Source organism: Eptesicus fuscus, chromosome 6 (assembly GCF_027574615.1).
Source record: "Eptesicus fuscus isolate TK198812 chromosome 6, DD_ASM_mEF_20220401, whole genome shotgun sequence".
NCBI lineage: Eukaryota > Metazoa > Chordata > Mammalia > Chiroptera > Vespertilionidae > Eptesicus > Eptesicus fuscus.
Genome location: NC_072478.1, coordinates 52,833,861 through 52,855,304, shown reverse-complemented (window position 1 = coordinate 52,855,304; position 21,444 = coordinate 52,833,861). Strand labels below are relative to the sequence as shown.

Genomic DNA, 21,444 nt, shown 5'->3' with positions numbered 1-21,444 from the left:
ATCACAGAAATAGCTTTCTGGTAGATACTCTCTGTTAACTCTCTAGTAAATCATCCCTGGCTTACCATTGTTCTTGTGATGAAATCAAAACTACTTAATTTGGTTTACAGGCTCTCACCATCAGCCTTCTGTTTACTCTTCCAAAGCCTCGTTTCCCCCTTGAACTCTAACGTCAGCTTCAGTAAACTTCTTCCCATTCTGGGAGGCATCATGTTCCCTTTTGCTTTAGAGTCTGTATATACATTTCTCTCTACAAAAGCACACTTGTTAGTATTCCAACACCTCACACCTTTGGCCTGCCTCCTCTCTCTCTCTCTCTCTCTCTCTCTCTCTCTCTCTCTCTCTCTCTCTCTCTCTCTCTCTTTCTCTCTCTCTCTCATTTTCTCTAATACACACACACACACACACACACACACACACACACACACACACACACAAGTTGTCCAATGTCATATGGAATTAGGGTTGCTATAAAAAGATTTATCTCTTTTGTGAAGATGCAAATACAGGGTGTCCCAAAAAAATGTATATACACTTTGAATGATTATAAAGTCAGTGTTGATTAACACACATTTCATTTTCAAAATTTAAAAGAATCTACAGAAATGAATAATTTTTTTTTTTGGCCAATGCCTGTTTTCAAACTGATAACACCGTTCTGATCCAGGCACTGCTGATAACACAAAGCAATGGAGTCATGAACATCAAGAATCATTTTGTTCAGTAATTGTGTGCCCTCAATTCATCTGTTCCTGGTTTTGTACCATAAACTTTATCTTTTATGTAGCCCCATAAAAAAAAAGTTTAGTGGCAGTTTAGGATAAATTTTCTTTGTTTAAAGCTTAATCTGTCTTCACCCATTATTACACATCAGTTAAACCTGAAAAGGAAAGAAAATTAAAGTTATCAGCTGTTAAAGTGTATATACATTTTTCAGAACACCGTATATAAATTTTACCAAAAAAAAAAATGACAAAGCATTATTTGCATGTGATGAACTTAATAAATCTAATAATATTGCTTGTTTTGTGAATATGCCAAGCATAGAACAGAGCCCCAAGGTAAGAAATGGAGGCCGGGCTGGGGGACATTCCCCTCTTAGAAGTCCTGATCATCTGTATTAGTGCTACTAAACAGACAACCACAGATTGTACTTGTCGGTGAACTCTGTTACAGGACAGTGAGGAGATAGGGGCTTACACTAGACAGAAAATCAAAACACAGCTTTCCTCACTGAGAAAGTCTTCCTGCCAAAAAAATGGCTGAATTAAACCATGGGTTTAGTGACTTTGCATAGCACTGAACTACAGCACAATCTGTAAACCATAGAAAAAGAACATAATATGAAGGAGCATAAAAGTAAGATGATATTCACAAAGAAAAATGTTGTATCTGTCGATTCTACTTAAGTTCAGGCTTTAAGTTATATCTGTAACTGCATTCTTTATTTTCTCTATTTTCTCTGGCATACCAGGATGGCAGTTGTCTCCCCGCAATTACACCCTTCTATTTGCTCTGTTCCAGCTTTCTCAGCTGGCACGCGCATACCAGACCTAGCTGTGATAGTCAACAGGCAAATGAGAAGTCTCTTCATTCACAAAACATGGATAAGGCATTAACATTATTTTTTAATAAAGGGCTTGCACTAGATCAGTGGTTCTCAACTGAAGATTTTGTCCCTTAGGTAGCATTTGGCAATATCAAAAAAAATTTTTTTTTAATTTTATCCACTAAATGCCAGTCTGGACTAGGTGCAGACTGGCATTTAGTGGATAAAGACCAAGGATACTGGTAAACGTCCCATGACACCCTGGACTGCCCACCCCCGGCCTCCCAAAGAAAGAATTATCCAGAACAAAATCCCAACAGTGCTGAGGCTGAGAAACCCTATACTGATGATTCTAATGTCCCTTTCAGCTCTAACATGCTCTGATTCTTCATTGTGATGTTCATAAGAATTGAATTCATTTTAGTAATCTAATAACAAGTGGGCAAAAGTGACTTCTTTAATGTTAATTTCTGCAGTGACATATATTTAGGCTATAAAGGGAATAGTGTAATTTAATTTCAGTATAAATTCAAAAATTGAAATGGTTATAATGCTCAGCAAACTTTCATAATGTTGATGATTTATTTAATTGAATAAAAAAAAATAAAGAAGGGGGGAAATGCCAGAATCTTTTGCCTAAAAGTACTTATTTTTCTCTATCAGCTATTTGTTTAATCCAGTTGTATTAGATGTTGAAAAACATTCGAGAAGTCTAAATTCAGTCAGCACCTCTGTCCTGATCTATTACAAAGCCTTAAGGAAGGGTCTATATTCTGGGCTTTCAGGGGGGAGGGTTTGTTTGCTTATTTTCACTGGAAAATAAAGATACCACTTGAAGGCTACCACCAAGAATTTTTGGCACAAAAGAAAAATAGTTCAGGGTATTCCTTGAGACCTTTAGTTAAGCTTCTCTGCAGTTAAAGAAAATTACTATCATGAAATCAGTTTTATTCTGATGTTCTCTATGAGTACTCTGCAAATTCTTTAAATAGAATAAATACTGTATGGCAAATGTTCTGTTTTTTATTAAGTCAAAATACTAATTCAAAAGAATAGATCTTATTGCATGTAAAAATTATTTCCTGGTGATTTCTAATGCTTGTTTGCTTAATGGTATCACTGTGTGTGTAAGAGTCACCAGAAGTCAGATTTGGGGCCACTTTGCTTTGGTGAAAGAAAAGACCAAAGATGCTCACAAAGGACATCAGTTGTGTCCCTGGAACTACACCCTTCTGTCTGATCCGTTCCAGCTTCCTCAGCTGGCACGTGCATACTTGAAAATAAAAAAATAAAAAAGAAAACTTCAAGTTCCCAGGACGGTCTTTTGTCTTTGGTCTTTTTTGCAGACAGAAGGGATCTTGTCTCGGCATCCTCCACTATAGGTTTGTCAAGTGGTTCCAAAAGCACTTATTCCCCAAATATTTGGATATCGCTCTTAAGTATTCATCAAAGTCAATAGATATTTTATGTTCATAGATCACAAACAAGATAGGGTTTTGTAAGCCTTGCATAAATATTAATGACTACATGCTAAGCATCAGATGCAAAATGAGCAATCATGATTATTATTTAAATTTAAAGGTGCAGGATATAAATTTCAAGGCCATCCGTAGAAACTGCAGACTAGATCTCAAAGGGCAATGTGGTTAACTAGAATGGGAACTGATGAGTTTTCAAATGTATGAACATGAGTAATGAAATCAAAATAGAACAATACAGGAATACTGACATAATATTATCACCCATTAGTAGAATGTAGTGTTAACAACAAAGTCTCTGTAGTCCCAGTTGCCTATGAGATATGTAAGTAACCTCATCCCTGTACATTTTGATGTTTTTAAAAGCACTGTACTTAATGCAGCATAGAAAATGTAGTCAACCATATTATAATAACTATGTATGGTGCCAGGTGCATACTAGACTCGCAGGGTGGGGCAGGGGTGGTGACCATTATTTATATACTTAGTAGGCTTTCAACAAATAATAAACATCAATGTAAATAATTATTTCATTCTTAAATTATAACAATTACTTAACTCATATGATTGTGAGCCTTTGGGGCACACGGTGATGCTTAAATCTTAGAATAAAATTGCATGCCACCTTCCTTTCCTGTTCCATACTGATTTTTACACGTTAAATATTTTTCCTCAGAGAAACCACCAAAAACCCAGCTTTGTAAAGATATGGCATCACTGTAAGGAATGCAGAACTATCTAATATTGAAACTGTGAACTACCTCAAGCTAATAGTCTGTGCAATTTCTGACAGATGACAAGCATCCTTGAATATTTTAAATATCCTGCAGTGACCTTGTGAGTTTATTCCAGTGTTGCAGGGTTCTTGGCACACGATTTGAGGACCATGGGTTTAAATTATGTGTAACGAAGCATATCATGACACTGAACAATTTTATGGAACAGGAGAGCGTGTGTGCATGAGAGTGTCTTCAGTTACATTTGTGTTTACATATTTGGTTGCCATTTTTATTGTTGGAGCAATTCATTTTTTTAAAAATATATTTTATTGATTTTTTACAGAGAGGAAGGGAGAGGGATAGAGAGTTAGAAACATCGGTGAGAAAGAAACATCGATCAGCTGCCTCTTGCACACCCCCTACTGGGGATGTGCCCGCAACCAAGGTACATGCCCTTGACCAGAATCGAACCTGGGACCCTTGAGTCCACAGGCCGACGCTCTATGTTGGAGCAATTCTTATGCCCTCAAGCAAGTTGATGCTCTCAGAGTCAAGTGTCCATCCTGCCACTATAATGCTTATCTTCTACATCTAAATTATTTCCACTCCTCTAAGCAGACACAGTTCCTAGTTCCTCGGTTTCATTTTCTATCTCTCGCAATTTACTTAAGGAGAAGAATATTAAGGAAAGAGATTATTAATTACGAAAGACAGGATTTCTTCTTGCATATAACTAGAACGTGGGATTGTTTTGTCATTTGTGTCAATCAATCTGAATTATCAAATTAAAACAATGTTATTATGTCAAAAGCTGACTTTAGAATCCTATTGCAACTTGTTTTGAAGAGAATCATGACAGTAGAATAAATCCATGAACATATTTACTTATTCTGAATTACATACCTCCCTGATTTATATGCAATTAGGTGAGTTTGAATGTCTTGTACATAAAAAGGAAAGATCATATTTTGAACCATAACTCAGAAGACATGCAGTAGCTCTTCATGTTGTGATCATTCACATACTCAAAAAATATATTACTCCTTTTCAGACACGGTGTATATTTAAATTATGTCTACATTATGACTGGATCATTTGTAACAAAGCCAAAGCTAAGTCATAAGTAATTCAAAGGGGGTCTAAGTTTCTTGTTTCTGAGTAGATCCAAACAATCACAACCGCATTTTTATAAATATGACTTCACACAGCTGTGCTAAAGGACTTAGGTTGCTTTTCATTCCTCCAAATGATCTTTTGAAGCATTTGCTGGCTGAGATAGCAAACAGACTTTACATTTCTAATTTCACTCAGGCTTGAACATGATTGCTTTTCTGTTTACTCTCCAATATTACTTTAGCTCACTGGTACTATTTCTTTCAACAATAATCCAATTACGCAATTATCATTTTTCTATGTGTCGGAAAATGTGATAGGATTTAATTTGTCCTACTATATACAGCTATGAAATCTGCCATCAGTAGAATCTACATTTGCAAGCATTTTAAAGAAGACAGGCCAGGGAATGTTTATGAACGTAATCATCCTCACTGTGACCTCTTTTCAGCCCTGTGAGATTCTGTTCTGGGCTTTTATTTTTGCCTCCAGGGCTGCTGCATGTTGAGCTTGTCTGTCTCACACTGGTCAGGAACTGGAGGCCTCACAGAGAAACTGTGCTATAAAAGAATGGAAACTGGTATTTGGCTCAATCCTATTTTATTTCTAACATTTAAAATCAGAAGTTGAAAATGAAATTAGAAGATTCCCCAAGAATACCTTCTTTCTTAAATAAAATGAAAAAACAGAACAACAACAAAAAACCCAAGATGTATTATGCCTATAAAATGCTCACCAGAAAGATTTTCTGTAAAGTTCTTAGAACAGTATGTGGTATATGGTAAGTAGCACTATGTATGTGTCAATTATCATCATTTTTATTATTATTGCTTGCAGAATTTCACCTTCCTTCAATGCATGAAAGACAGAGATGTCAACAATTAAGAGGAATGGAAAATATATGAAGTTATTTCAAAATAGTATCTCTGCTCTGCAGATAATGGTGGAGGGAAGGTAAAGTAATCCAGGAAAGAGTACTGTTCCCTATATGCTGGCCCTCTGAAAAGATCCTTATATACCTTTATGAAGATAACTGTCTCTTCTATTAATTATTTTGCAGAGTCTGAAGGAGAGCAAAATCATTCGGTTAATATGCCTGTGTAGTATTTCTTCAGGGGTGAGGCCCAAGAAATAGCCCCAGCATGAATTTAATTTTTTGCTTGGCTTACATTTCCTAGTACCTCAAGATTATCATAATATGGGAAACAGATACATATCTTACTCACTTCTCCCACACTCTCTCTACTATCACCCCCATCTAGAATATTCCCCATTTATTCACCAACGTCACCTTCAAAGTAATAGTGCGCCTCTGTATTTGGTGGTAGCTCCTTTTTCTACAGGTGAGAAGTCCTTTACTTACCTCCAAGACACTGGACAAGACTTACAAAAATACACAGGACAACTTTCCAGGATAAGAGGCCAGTGGCCCCATCTTCATCCCCTGAATCTGCCTCACTTTCCTCACTCTCTCTCCCAAGGGGTCAGGAGTACTGCCCAGCAAATCTCACCTGGGTAGGGGCTGCCTTCTCCAACTCTGATTCCTATTAGCCAAGATCAGGAGTAGAGAGTCAACCGTTGGTAATAATTATTTTACCAACTTGCCTTGATTCACTTTGTCTTGTTTTTGGCAGTATCTTTAATGGTAGGTGGTTATACAAAACTAGCATCCCATGACTTCACTGGGCCGGCCTAAAATCACAATGTTGCTGTTCTCCTTCGTGTAACTATTAACAGAACACTTGTATATCTAAGCAGTCATTTGTCTGTCCATACCACTGTGAGAAACCCAGTGGTTCTCAAACCTTTCAGTCTTTGGAGCCCTTTATGCTCTTTAAAATTATTGCATAACCCAAAGGCTTTAATTTATGTGTGTATATATATTGATATTTATCATATTAGAATTTAAAACTGAGACTATATAGCAGCACAATTTACCATAGCTAAGATTTGGAAATAGCCTAAGTGCCCATCAGCAGATGAGTGGATTAAAAACCTGTGGTACATCTACACAATGGAATACTACGCTGCGGTAAAAAAGAAGGAACTCTTACCATTTACAACAGCATGGATTGAACTGGAGAGCATTATGCTAAGTGAAATAAGCCAGTCAGAGAAAGATAAATATCACATGATCTCACTCATTTGTGGAATATAATGAACAACATAAACTGATGAACAAAAACAGATCCAGAGACAGAGAAGCATCGATCAGACCGTCAAACCTCAGAGGGAAGGTAGGGGATAATTGGGGTAAGGGGAAGAGCTCAACCAAAGGAATTGTATGCATGCATATAAACCTAACGAATGGACACAGACACCAGCGGGGTGAGGGCCTGAGTGGGGGTTGGGGGGGGGGGCAATGAGGGGATAAGGACACATATGTAATACCTTAATCAATAAAGAAGAAAAAATTAATAAAACAATTTTAAATATAAAAAAATAAAATCTAAAACAGAAAAAAATAATAATTTATATTAACCTTTATAAAGGTACTATATTGATTTGGCCACATTATACAGCTTTTAGAGAGAATCAAGAGTACAAATGGAATGGGGGAAAAGGGGGACATATGTAATACTTTAAATAATAAAGAATTTAAATTTAAAAAATAAATAAAACAGACTAGTTTGAAACAAAATAAGACAAAAGCACACATTCCATTGACTGAAACTGCTCTTGAATTTTTTTAAAGCATACATTCCACTTAACCACCACAGAAATGACATTATCGCTGTACACTTATGAAGGAAGGCTACTGGGAGCTTTAGGAGTGCTCTCATACCTAAAGACTTTGACACATTCTTATCATGCACAAAAAGGGTTTGTCATTTAGAAATCCTCAGGATTAAATATAAACATTAAAATTGCTTTCTATGTACCCCCTCTTCCTAATATATGTTGGATAATTATGGGGAAATTATGATGTTTGGAAAATTCTAGAAAGGCTGCAAATTTAAAATCTTTCCGCCCTAACTGGTTTGGCTCAGTGGATAGAGCATCGGCCTGCGGACTGAAGGATCCCAGGTTCAATTCCAGTCAAGGGCATGTACCTTGGTTGCGGGCATATCCCCAGTAGGGGGTGTGCAGGAGGCAGCTGATCGATGTTTCTCTCTCATCGATGTTTCTAACTCTCTACCCCTCTCCCTTCTTCTCTGTGAAAGATCAATAAAATATATATTTTTTAAATTTAAAATCTTTCCTCATGCGTAATTACTTTCCAGGAGCTTGAAGGTCACCAGCAAAAATCTCTCCAAATCCAGCTCTATCTCAATTCACTGCTATCCATTAGGCAAGACATTATCTCTGGAAATCCTCATCTGTATTCCATGTGCCAGTTCTCTAAAAAGACACTGACATTGTCCCAGATGTAGCTCTTCTCCCAATATTCCAAGAGCCTGGGGTAAAAAAGCAGAGACCCTAGTTCCATGGCCCACCGCATTTCTCTTTCCACTCACAGCTTTTTCTCCCAACGTACAGGGCCTCAAACACAATCATATATACACCCCAACCCACAAAGCCAACCTTGATCTACACCTCTCCATGCAACCATGCAATGGTCACCCCTTGGGCCTAGGAATCCACACACCAGTAGCATGGTCTGTCCTTAGGACACCCAGGGTGAAGAGGAACATGCTGGCTCTGGGAGGAGGCTTTGGGCCATTTGGACAAGGAGTTCCAAGATAAAGTATATTCTCAAGTAGAGGACACATGTCTCTTATAAAACAAAGTCTGCATACATATGAATGGATATAAATAGATGTAAGGTTCGAGGAATGAGGTAAGTGGAAGATGTGTTCCCTGTTACAAAGATATTAAACAGAACAATTTGAAGCCTGTCTATTCAAATAATTTAATATGTGTTGGGAGGAAAAGTAAGGAAAAGAAAAGGGAAAACAAACATGTTTCCAAAAATATTAGAGAGATAATTAAAATGCAAGAGTTTAAAATAAAAAAAATAGTTTAATACATTTTTCCTGATGAATTGATTGTATAATAAAATGGTAAAAATGATATAGGCATACAGTACTGGTAAATGGTTCATTAAAATCTACTTTTAGTTAGAACACTAAATTATTTTTTAAGTGCAAAGTTTTAGGTGATAGACATCATGGAGGTATTATTTCTTGTTGTTCAAGTCAGTACATTCAAAGTAGTACAAAAATAACAATGACAATATCCAGACCAGGAAAACATATGCGCCTCAACACATGGGTAAATACAAGACTCTTTTTCTCCTGTTTCAAAATGCATTAAGCACCTGTTTTCCACACAACATATTTTACAGAACCACAAGTCTTCACTTTGAATTCTCTTTTCACTTTGTGTAGTAAAACAGTGATTTTACCACACCCAAACTAAAGTTTAAAACATGTTTTTATGGCTGTTAAAAATGTGTGACTTTTTCATCTTTCACTTTTGTTGTGTAGTCACTATTGAGAGAGATAATTTTTCAATATGCACATATGGTAACAAGCACATTGTACAGCTTAAAAGAAATTTCCTTTTTTTTCCCCTCTTCTTCATGGTCATTTTAATCCATTTTTTAACAGGCTCCACAAGTTCATATAAAAGAAGTAGATCAAAGATGTATGTTCAGGGCTTTTCTGGAATTTATGTGCTATTCCCCATAAGATGGCTCAAAGCTGCCAACCTGTCAGAGGCTGACCAACTGCTGTAACCTATGTGTCATTTCATCTTAAATGGCACTGTTGAATTTTTGCCCCTAGTCCAAATGCTAAAAATTAAGCAGCGTTATAATTCGTTTTTCTCTGAATCAGAACTGGTAACTCATTGCTGGTTAGTGCTCTGACCTTGACACACATTGTATGAAACTAGAGGCCCGGTACACGAATTCGTGCACAGGTGGGGTCCGGTCGGCCCACCCCTATCGGGGCAATCTGGCAGGGCTGGGCTGGGGGGGCGTGGCCATGGGGTGTGGGGGGATGAAAGGGGGGCCGGCCAGGTGGAGGGACAGCAGGTGGTTGGCCGGCCGGCCCTGCCCCCTGTTCAAACCCCCCGTCAAACTCCCAGTTGAGGGAACAATTTGCATATTAGCCTTTTATTATATAGGATGGCTCTTGGTTTTAAGGACCATATTGATTCTAATATGCTAACCATCAGTGATCATCCTATGAAGAGCATTCAGTCTATTGTAAAAGAGACTTGGCATACTTTATTATATTTTCTTCTAAAAAACTGTTTTTTATTATTGGAAATATGGGAAGGAGATGCAGTCCTGGAGAATCTAAATCAGAGATTCGTCTAAAAGTAATTTAAATTGGTATTGGTAAGTTGCATGTCATTTTGTAGTCAAAAGCAAATTTTTCTGCCTCTGTCTGCTTTACTGTATTGAAAATATCCCTTTTTGTCCTCTTCAGAGAAGGATCTGTAGGGTTTATTCACATCCCACCCACAAGTCAGGAGAGTGACCAAGAGTGAAGGTTCCAGAGGAAAAAATGGATATTAGGGTATGCATATGAACGAATCCATCTAGCCCAGTGGCATGGCTCAGTGGTTGAGTGTCAACCTATGAACCAGGAGGTCACGGTTCGATTCCTGGTCAGGGTACATGCCCGGGTTGTGGGCCTGATCCCCAGTGTGGGGCATGTAGGAGGCAGCCGATCAATAATTTTCTCTCATTATTGATGTTTCTATCTCTCTCTCTCCCTCTCCCTTCCTCTCTGAAATCAATACAAAATATATTTTTAAAAGAAAAAAGAAAGAATCCATCTATGGAGACAAGATTGAAAATGTTCAGGCTCCTTTGGTAATACAATATGAATGGGGAGGAGATGACAGGAGACTGTGGCTTGGGGGAAGTTAATTCCTTCATTCTTTCCTGCTCTCCTTCACAGCAGTCAGATCTGCATTGATATCTGAGGCTCCCCTAGCCTCCTTCAAGTTCCTCTTCATTTTATTCCTCACCAGTGTTTCCCACAATAAATCTCTTGCATATTAAACTTGTCTCAGCATGTACTTCTGAAGTTTTTGTCCACATGTGCACCAGAGCATTTTCAGGGTGAGTTTATATCCCTAGATCTATGGTGACAGGAGCAATAATGAAGTTGAAGTGGTAGAAAGTTTTCCCTTATCACAGATTTTAAGCAATTTGGTAATGCTATACCTCACCTCAATATTACTTTGTTTCTTGATCTTGAGGTTCATTGAACTTGATCCTAGGAATTTACAGTTTTTATCAAAATTGGAAAAGTTTGGCTATTATTTCTCCAAATATTTTTGTGTCTCTTTATTCAGGGAGTCCAATTTCACTTACTTTAGGATGTTTAAAGTTGTCTGCAGATCAATGATGCTGTTTTTGTCTTTCTTGGTGGTGGGTTTTAGGTAGAGATAGGAAGTTAGTTTTTTTTCTCTGTATTTCATCTTGGATAGTTTCTATTGCTATGTCTTCAAGTTCATAACCTTTTCTTCTGAAAATTCTAATCTGTTGCTTACCCTATATACTACATTTTTCATTTCAGACATTTTATATTTTGTGTCTAGAAATTCACTTTGAATCTTTTATCTTTATCTTCTTTAATATATGCAACATAGCTATATTAATAGTTTTAATGTGCTTGTGCACCGCTAATTATATCATCTGGGTCATTTCTAAGTCAGTTTTGATTCATTGATTTTTCTCTTTATTATGGGTTATATTTTTCTGCTTCTTTAAATACCTGGAATTTCTGATTGGATGACAGACACTGTGAATTTTTACTTTCTTGGGTACTATATATATTTGCATTCCTTTACATAAGCATTTTGTTTAGATTGCTGGGAAACTGATTCCTTAAGACTTTCTTTTAAATGTTATTAGGCAGGACCACAATAGATTTTAATCTATGACAAGAGTCAGAAAATGATGGCTTGTAGGCCAAATGTAGCAGCCAAGCTGTTTTTGTATGATTCATGGGAGGAAGAAAAATCAACATAAGTCCTATGTCATGTACAAAGTCTAAATTATTTGCTACCTGGCATTTCATAGAAAAAGTTTGCCAACCCCTAGTCTAGGGCTAATCTTGCCCCAGTCTTGAGGCAAGACCCTGATGAATTATAAAAATGGCAAGGTTTTCTATTCTGGCTATAAGGATATAAACTATTTCTGGCCTGTACAGTATATGCAGGTTCTTTTTCTCTGTTCCTCTTGGCTTGTTCTTTCCCTGACCTCGACTAGTTTTATCCCACTCATATCTGGTAGCATTCAGCTAAAAACTCAAGGGAGACCTACCTACTGCATATCTCTGGAGCTATCTCTTGGTACAACTCTCTGTATTCCAGAGCTGATTCATGAATTCTAACCTTGCTGGCCTTCTCTGATTCTCAGCTACACTCCTCAACTCAAGGAGACTGCTGGATTCTCCTTTCCACACTGCATCCTGGAAATTCGCTGCAGACAGTAAACTGGTTTTTTGTATCACATCATGATTATCTCATTCTGTAGTATATCAGGAATCACCGCCCTATACTGCATGATGTCTGATGTCTGAAAATCATTGTTTCATATATTTTGTCTGGTTACTCCATCGTGGTCAGAGGTGAAAGTCTTATTATCATCCTTTAGATCTCTGGTTCTCCTAGTTGAAGAATATTCAGAGATTGAAAAGCAAGTGCCTAAAGAAAAAAAAGTTAACATTCTATTCTTTGTAACTACTTACCTATGCACCATTATTTTCTCAGTACAGTGAAATTTTAAAAAATTGAAATTGATTGCTGATAACTGTAATTTGTATCTATCATGTTCAATTTTAAGTTTCTTGTCAAAGTAGTTTCATCATCCTCATTGAACTATTTTACAAGTATTAGTAAACATCATGAATTTGATCTTAAAAGAATAATTATAATACAATAATTTTTCTATATTGGTATTATGTGAAATTTTTAAAGTAAAAACAAGGTCCTGATGCAAAACAAAAACATTTGAATGCTTGGCCAGTGTAGTTCAGTGGTTGAGTGTCACCCCATGAACCCAGAGGTCATTGGTTCAATTCCTGGTCAGAGCACATGCCTGGGATGCAGGCTCTATTCCCAGTAGGGGTAAGCAGGAGGCAGTGATCAATTATTCTCTCTCATCAATGTTTCTATCTCTCTATCTCCCTTCCTCTCTCTAAAAATCAATTAAAACATTTGTTTGAAAGTTTGAAAACACTGTTTAGGCAGAAATACTCCTAGCTTTGTGGTATTGATATCTAAAAAATATTTCCAAAGACACAATGGAGCAAAGCCCAGGTCAGAGTTCAAGAGCCACCAAATGGGTGAGAAACCCTGAATTCCAACACTGAAAAGAAAGATTACTATAGCTCAGTATCTTTCAGGTACAAATATTCTTTTAACTATTTTTATTGAATTTTAGAAAGAGGGGAAGGGAGAGGAAGAAAGAGGAACATTGATGTGAGAGCAAAACATCCATCAGCTTCCTTCTGCATGCCCCCTATAGGGAAGCAAGTTTGAAACCCCAATATGTGACCTGACTGGGGATTGAACTGACATCCTTTCAGTACATGGGATGACATCCAAACAACTGAGCTATACTGGCCAGGGCAGGTAAAAATATTCTTATCTCTAGAATACTGTTTGGGTTAAAAAATTCTTGATATTATTACTCTGGCTACGCAATATCTTTATGTGTTTAATTATATGAAATGTGGGCATTCTTTGGCAGTGTTTAAAAACGTCTGAATATTTCGATCTTCTATAAGATTTCATGGGTCTGGCCTCCTATCCCACCCAACTTTTCTACCATTTTCTTTAAGATAGGCCTAGACCACTAAAGACTTAATCTTTATCAGAATTCACATTTGTCCCATACTCTTTGTGGCCTCTCTGTCCAATAATGAAATGAACAGCATGAAATTATATCCAGAGGTTGATTTACAGTATCAATAAATTTGCTATCGCCAAGGAACTCCTTACTACAAAATTATTATCTAATTAAATTAAAGGGTGAAAGCACATGAGCCTTCCTAATTCAGGTCAATAAGCCAGCAATGAGGAGGGTAATAGCAGTCCGTTAAATATCTCACCAGATTTTTTTTTTTTAAATCTTTAGGTCCCTGACTGCTCTATTAAATAGCCCCTCCAGCTATTTAGTGTGTTGTTCTGGGCTTTTAATTTGTGTGCCTTTACCATGAAAAAAGACTATTTCCAAAATAATCCATCAAAACACAAAGAATTCCATTTTCATATGAAAATTTCACTTGAAAGTAGTTTTATTGCTTATCACAATAGAAGGACTATTTCTTCAGATATGAAAATTCTGAAAGCTGTTTTAAAATGTTAATTTAGAATCTTAAAATCTAAACCTTGAACTATGTATACCAATTAATACTCTTTATAATCTATAAGCATAAAGTATATTTAGAAAGAAGTTTTATTTATGGCTTATTTTTAAAACATAAGATCTTACAAAGATACAACATACTGTTCTAATAAAAATTATAAACTTAATTTTCATAGGGAAATCCATAAAAATGTGATCAAATATTCACAAAGGAGAGACAAAATAAAATGTGAATTAATGTATTTAAAGGGAGGTCTTAAATTATAATTTACTTAAAATTAACACATGGAATGAATCTAATTTGAGGAATTTTTATTTTAAAACTTTGCTACTATATTCTAATGAAGAAAAGCAATGCAAATCCAAGGAAATTATAGTACTACAGTGGCATAATACAGATTTTCATTAGTATACACTAACAGAAGTTAAGAATGATAAATAGCTTACTGCTGAAAGCAGCCAAACAAATTTCTCTGTGATGTTTAGCTCTCAAAAATCTCTAGAGACATCAAGCAGAAAAAAAAATTTTAAAAATTAATACCCACATGTAGCACAGAACAATCTATGGTGTGTCATTTATAGCCCTTAAAAATTAAAAAGAGAATGAATTTTCCAGTTGTGCCACACACAAAAAAAGACAAATATTTCATAGGAATTGTCACCAATATTTACCTGGAACATCTTTATTTCCAGGTGAGATTTTCTGAAAAGCATACATGAATATACTTCACTTTCAGAGCTGAAGAGATTCTAGCAACCAATTTTATATAACAAATTTAAGAATTCAATGTTTGTGATTAGAAAAGCATATATGCCACTTCCAAGTGGAATGGATTATTTTTAAATTCTTTTGAAAGGATCTGCCTGGCAATCATTTTTAACATCTTGGAAAAGAGAAATTACTGATTCTAGCTATCTTCTAGAACCCAGGATCATCATAATCATAAATCATTCACAAGAAGTACCTAGGTCAGTGTCTAGCACAAAATACAATTCCCTCCCTCTTTTACCCCATCCCTAGTCCTTCCCTACCACATGCTAGTCAGTACTTTCCCTAAGGTGTTTTAGTTGCTGAAGCCAGTGATGGAATGAGATGAGGGGGAGGTCACACTAGCTGGCTATCTATGTGAGCAGTCCTATTTTTATCTACTTTACATATTGGTATCTCCTTAAAAATTTGTTTGAACAATGTATTCTAATTGCACTACTGGGAGAGAAAAAAATATGATCTCTGTCCTTCAGAAGTGAAATTCTGTTCCAATTTTCTCTTTCCAGGGTGATCTCATGTCCTCATATGACTTCTATTACCCTCTACACAATGGTGCCCAGGTCTCTAACTAGATTCCTTTATCTCCTAAGAAACGCAAAACACCAATCAGAAAGAATGAATGCACCTCTATGTTCATAGTGCAATTTACAACAGCTAAGATCTGGAAACAGCCCAAGTGCCCATCAGTAGATGAGTGGATAAAAAATGCTATGGTACATTTACACCATGGACTACTATGCAGCAGTAAAAAAGAAGGATCTTTTACCCTTTGAGATAGCATGGAGGGACCTGGAGAGTATTATTGTAAGCAAAATAAGCCAGTCAGAGAAAGACAAGTATCACATGATCTCATTCATAAGTGGAATCTAATGAGCAAAATAAATCCAGAGACATAGAAGCATGGAACAGACTGTCAAATCTCAGAGGGAAGGAGGAGGTAGGTAGGAAGAGATCAACCAAAGAACTTGGTATGCATATATGCATAACCCATGGGGTTGGGGGCAGAGGCAGGCTAGATGGGGTCAATGGAGGCAAAAAGAGGACATCTGTAATACTTTCAACAATAAAGATTTAGAAAAATAAATAGATTCAATGAATAAAAATTTTGTTTTAAAAATTCCTTTATCTCCATTTCCCAGTACCCAATCAGTCACAAAGACCCGAAATCCTAAATATCTTCACTCCCACTTCACTCCTACCTCCACTACTTTAGTCCAGGTCCAAATTATTTTTTGTGTGGACTGTTGTATTAGAATAGAATAGAGAGTTCTTTCCAGCAGTGATGTGTAGGCTACACTTGGGGGGGAGCATTAGAAGGCAGTCCAGACATGAGGTGATGAAGACTTAGAGGATGGCAATGAGAAGGAAAGGGTGGCTGTGAAGTAAAGTAATAGGAAGATCCAAAAGATTTATTAACTGACTACTCATGAGGGAAAGAGAGAGCGAGAGCAAAGAATCAAAGTGACTAAAATTTCTATGCTAAGTAAACTGGAAAATGCCTATAGAGAGTCAATCGCAGAAAAAAGTGGAGTCAAGGAAGTTGCAGGAAATTGACTTGAAAGTAGAAGGAGAACCAGAACTTCCCAGCAGTAAGAATTAAAATTGTAATAAATATTATCATAAAGTACTAATTTACAATTATATTTATTATTAATAAAATTTTATTATTCATTATTATTATGATTGTTCCTACAAAGAAACACAGAGACCTTGGGGGAATAATCAACAGCATGAAATGATGTAAACAGTTAAAAGATATGAAAACAGAAATGTTCACTGGATTTGCCTCTGAGGAGACCATCAGTGGGAATGGAAGCAATTCTACAAGGAACTGAAGTGAGTGGGTGATGAGAAATGCAGGCAGTAATAGATTTTTAAGAAGTAAATGGCAGAGGAAGGGGGAAAAAATGGGAAAGGAAAATATTAGGATAAGGTGACTGCTTAAAGGGATTATAAGACATGTAAAGATTGCGATGTTTTAGAAGGCAGTGCGTAGAAAAGGACTGTCCATGTTAGAAAGCAGGAAAATTTGCCTTCTTTATAAATAAGTCACAATAGAGGACAGGAGCCTTCCATATCTAAGGAGATATGTAAAGAAATCCATGCTGATGTAACATAGATCATACCCCAGCTACTTGGATATGTCTCTGAGTCACTGGCCAATAGGGCAAAGGCAGAGATATTGCAAAGATATTGATCAAGGCAAAGGCAGAAATACTGCAAAGATATCGATCACCTTACTAAACAATGCACATAATTACCTTTCCAAGGTAAGATTTTTCCTTCATATTTTCAATTTAACGTCTTTTTAAAAAAATAGATTCTAGATCTAGCAGGTTTGGCTCAGTGAATAGAGTGATGGCCTGCGGACTAAAGGGTCCCAGGTTCAATTCCAGTCAAGGGCACATACCTCTGTTGCAGACTCCTCCCTAGCCTAGGCCCTGGTCAGGGCACATGCAGGAGGCAACCAATCGATGTGTCTCTCTCACATCGATGTTTCTCTCTCTCTGTCTATCCCCCTCCCACTCTCTCTACAAATCAATGGAAAAATATCCTTGGGTGAGGATTAAAAATATATATTCTATATGAAGATATTTGATGACACCAAATATTTAGAATATGGCATCCATTAAATAATCTATATTAAGTCAAATGTCAGCACAAACTTTAATCAACAAAATGGCCAGATGACTGACAGCATATCTGAAAATAAGCATTTATGAAGTTATTGCGTAAAGGAATCACACTTTCAAATTTAGCAGCAAAAATCAAAATAAAACTAGAATAAAGGGTAATAATCACAAACACATGCAGTTTACTGACTGGCCCTCCTCACCATTTCATAAATAGAGAGTGCTTAAAACCTGCCCTTCAGTACATAATAACAGCCTGCCAAGACGTTCCAAAGCAAATAGAAAGGAATGGGGGAGTGAATTTGTGATGTGAAGAGGAGATACTGTATATTTGGAAAATTCCATTTCAATAACCCAGTTGTAACAAACCCCCTTCCCAGATCCCCATTCTAGGAGACTGAAAAGCAGTAATTAGAATGGGTGGGCTGAGAAAACCAACTAAACACAGATTGACAGAAGAGGCATCCCAGGAATGTCATTATTCCAACAATAATGTCTTTATTGACACAGTAAAGTGGGTATATTGTGTTCAGCAAATAATCAGAAACATGCTGCTAAAAGAATAACCCACCACCACAAAGAACTTCTAATTTAAAGATACAAAAGGCAGTGCGACAATTAGTTCTCTAATCCCCATAGAAAACAGTGAAACAGCTTTCTTCATGAGCCTTGCAAATCACATCCATAGCAAGTTAACAGGTACAGTACTATGTGGGTCGACAGCTTCTCAGAATGAGGCCAGGAACTTGGAAATTCAAGCTCTTACATTATAACTAGAGACAACTGGACATATAATAACTTTGTATCAAAGTTGAATTTCTTAGAAGTTCCAAAAGTAAATCTCAAGTAATAATCATATATATCCTTGCATCTTGTCAAACTGTTCATATGGGTATTCTTAGAATTTTCGGTCCTGTTTTACATCCTCACAATGATCAAAGAGACTTACTGATTAAGAACGGTCATTGTAAGCGTGTTTGTATGTGTATGTGTTGTGTTTCATTGGCTTTTGTTTTTTCCTGATTCTAAACTGAAGACAATTCTCAAGAGAAAATGTTTCTTCCTATGAACAACCACTGAATAAGGCTAACACTGGCTACATACGTAATTGCATTATTTCCAACAGTCTGCTACCAATGTGTAACACATAGCCTGAACAAATCAAAAAGTGCTGATGGACTATCTGAAGCCAAAAATGTAGGAGTGGGTCTCATAATTATGTGTATGCACTTGATGGGGTATTAGTTTTATTATATGTCAAATGAGCATATGGAAATAGATAGGTTCAACTCCTGGCTCGACTACTTAAGTTCTATAATCTTGAACAAATGAATTAACTTCTCTCTGCCTCAGTTTTCTCACCTGCAAAGTGAAATGAATTAATACATGAAAGCAGCAAAAACTGGTAGTAACTACTCAATAAATGTTCTCTGCGATGATCCAGAGAGCACTTGCAAGCACCTCCCAGCTCCCAGACCTGTGACTGTATAAAAACCATGTGCCACATGTGCTGTGTTGGCTTTACTAAGAATTAAATATTAGAGTCAAAAAGAAATGATTCTGCTGAATTATCACTTTCTAAATATTTGGTGTCATCCTATTGAAAAGACCAAATGAAATAGGCTATTTATAAGGTATTTTTAATCAATATCTTTTCATCACAGTTATACTCTTAAAATAAAATCCAATGCTATTTCCATTAGGGAAAAAAAGCTAGGCAGAGCCATATTTAGAGTTTGTTTTTCTTCCTTATCACTCTGCCTTTTGCAGTTTCTCTCTTTGCTACGTTCCATAATTGAGGAATTACCAGAGTGATTCCAAAGAGTATAAAAGGGTAGATCCTATAAATGATTATTAAGGAAGAGGTCTTCATTATGAATGTCTATAAAGAAATTAGGGCCCTGGCTAGTTTGGCTCAGTGGATAGAGCATTGGCCTGCGGACCGAAGGTTCCCAGGTTCAATTCCAGCCAAGGGCACATGCCTGGGTTGCGGGCTTGATCCCCAGTGGGGGACGTGCTAGAGGCAGCCAATCAATGAGTCTCATCATTGATGTTTCTCTCTCTCTCTCCCTCTCCTTCCTTTCTGAAATCAATAAAGAAATATTTTTTAAAAAAAAGAAATTAGGTAAAGAACCTAGTAGTTGAGTCTCTTTCTAAAGGCCCCAACACTCTTAGAAAAAGAAGAAAAACACTTTTTATGCATTTCAAATTAACTCAAATTAATACACATTCATTGAATAAATATCTATTGAAAATACTAAGCAGTGTTCTAGAAACCATCCTATATAATAAAAGCGTAGTATGCGAATTGTCCCCTCGACCAGGAGGTCATCCAGGAATTTGACCAGGGGATGGGGCCAGCCAGGGGAAGGGAGGGAGTACTCCACCGGCAGCCGCTAGGAACCCTATCAGTGCATGAATTTTGTGCACTGGGCCTCTAGTGAATATATAAGAACATACATAGTCCCTTCCCTCAAAGGGTTTATGGTTTAGTGAGAAGCAGTCACATAAACCAACAATTACAACACAGTGTGACAAGAGAAATATTAGAAGTATGTACGGGGTACAATGGGAGCATGAAAGAAAGAAGATCAGTATTTTCCTGGAACTGTTAAAAAAAAAAATCACAAAGGAAAAAACATGGGAAAGAGATTTTCTCATAGGCTTTCTTCTGCAGGTAATACACTAAGAACTAGGACAAAAAGACCAACACTGAGTTCAAGTTTGGAAAGTTCACTGTGGTCACAAAACAAAGCCTGGATCAGAGGTGAGGCAGAGTCAGAACCCCAGGCTGGAGAAGGTGAGTGCCAAAAAGAAAGCAGTAGACCTGGGAAACAGAAATGAGGGAATGCTTCAACATACGTGTAGGGGCACGAATCTATGGAATTTTGGAATTGACTGGATTTAGGCCTGAGAAAGAGGCAGGGAACAAGAATAATGCCAAAGTTTCTAATTTGATTAAGCCAAGTGAAAGATCAGGGCAGCAAGAGGGGGTTTATGACTTCCAGTTAGGACGTGAGAGTTGTCTGTGGAATTTCCAGGTACAGATGTTGAATCCAGAGGTCAGGAGAGAAACTTGAGCTAAAGATAGAGATTTGGATGTGAAAAGAACAGAAGGGGCAGTTAAAGTGATGGGTATGAGTGAGTGTGCCCAGTTAGAGTGTTGATGAGAGGAGAAAGGACCAAGAAGTCAGGCGTAGAAGAGATGAGCAGAGGCAGCCAAATTCCTGAGAGGCTGGAAGTCACAGAGACTATAGAGAGGAGGAGTAAGTAGTGCTGACATCAAATGTTGCTTCCAGGACATGAAAGGCACAGAAAAAAAAAAAAAAAAGAAAGAAAAAAGCCTTTCAGATTTGATAACTAGGGAGCCATTAGTGAGTTTCAGGAGAGGGGAGTGGGGTCACGGTAGAAACTGAATTTCATGGGTTGATGATTAAATAGGAATAAGAGTGAGCGTAAGCAGACCCAGCTCTCTATGGACTAACATATACACAGTTTATCTTATACACACTGCAGACACACTCAGTTAAACCATGGGTAGATGTTTATGATAAACTACTATCTATGTGGTGTGAGATTAAGGTTGCCAGGAAGCTCCCTTTTTCCCTGAAAATACCTTTCCACCATTAACTAATGCCTGAAAATCTGACAGAAGGCAAGCCTTTCTTTCATAGAGTAAAAAATAAATAAACTAAAAATGTCAATTCCTCTAGAAGAGGTAAAACATGGACAAATTCAATGTAAGTTGAAAATTACCCTACCTGACCATTTTCTGAGATGAGGTTTGGGCAGGGCAAGGTGCCAGGAAGGATCTGAGCAAGGGGACAGCCTGAAAGTGCTGAAAGCAAATTTTACCTGGTCTAAAATTTTATTTAGTGCTACCTCTGTCTTCCATGGCTTTAG

General features: G+C 37.0%; 1 protein-coding gene across 2 annotated transcripts in view; it reads right to left on the bottom strand.

Annotated features, from left to right (window-relative positions):
• The window catches only part of IQCM (IQ motif containing M), a 384,245-nt gene that overhangs the window by 316,257 nt on the left and 46,544 nt on the right, over positions 1 to 21,444 (bottom strand). The window contains exon 1 of one of the 2 annotated variants that reach the window (XM_054717695.1): positions 5,301 to 5,317. The exons of the other annotated variant lie outside the window; for it this stretch is intronic. The gene's annotated coding sequence lies outside the window, so the exon portion shown is untranslated. Of the gene's footprint in view, positions 1 to 5,300; positions 5,318 to 21,444 lie in introns of those variants that run through there. 2 annotated transcript variants of the gene reach the window in all.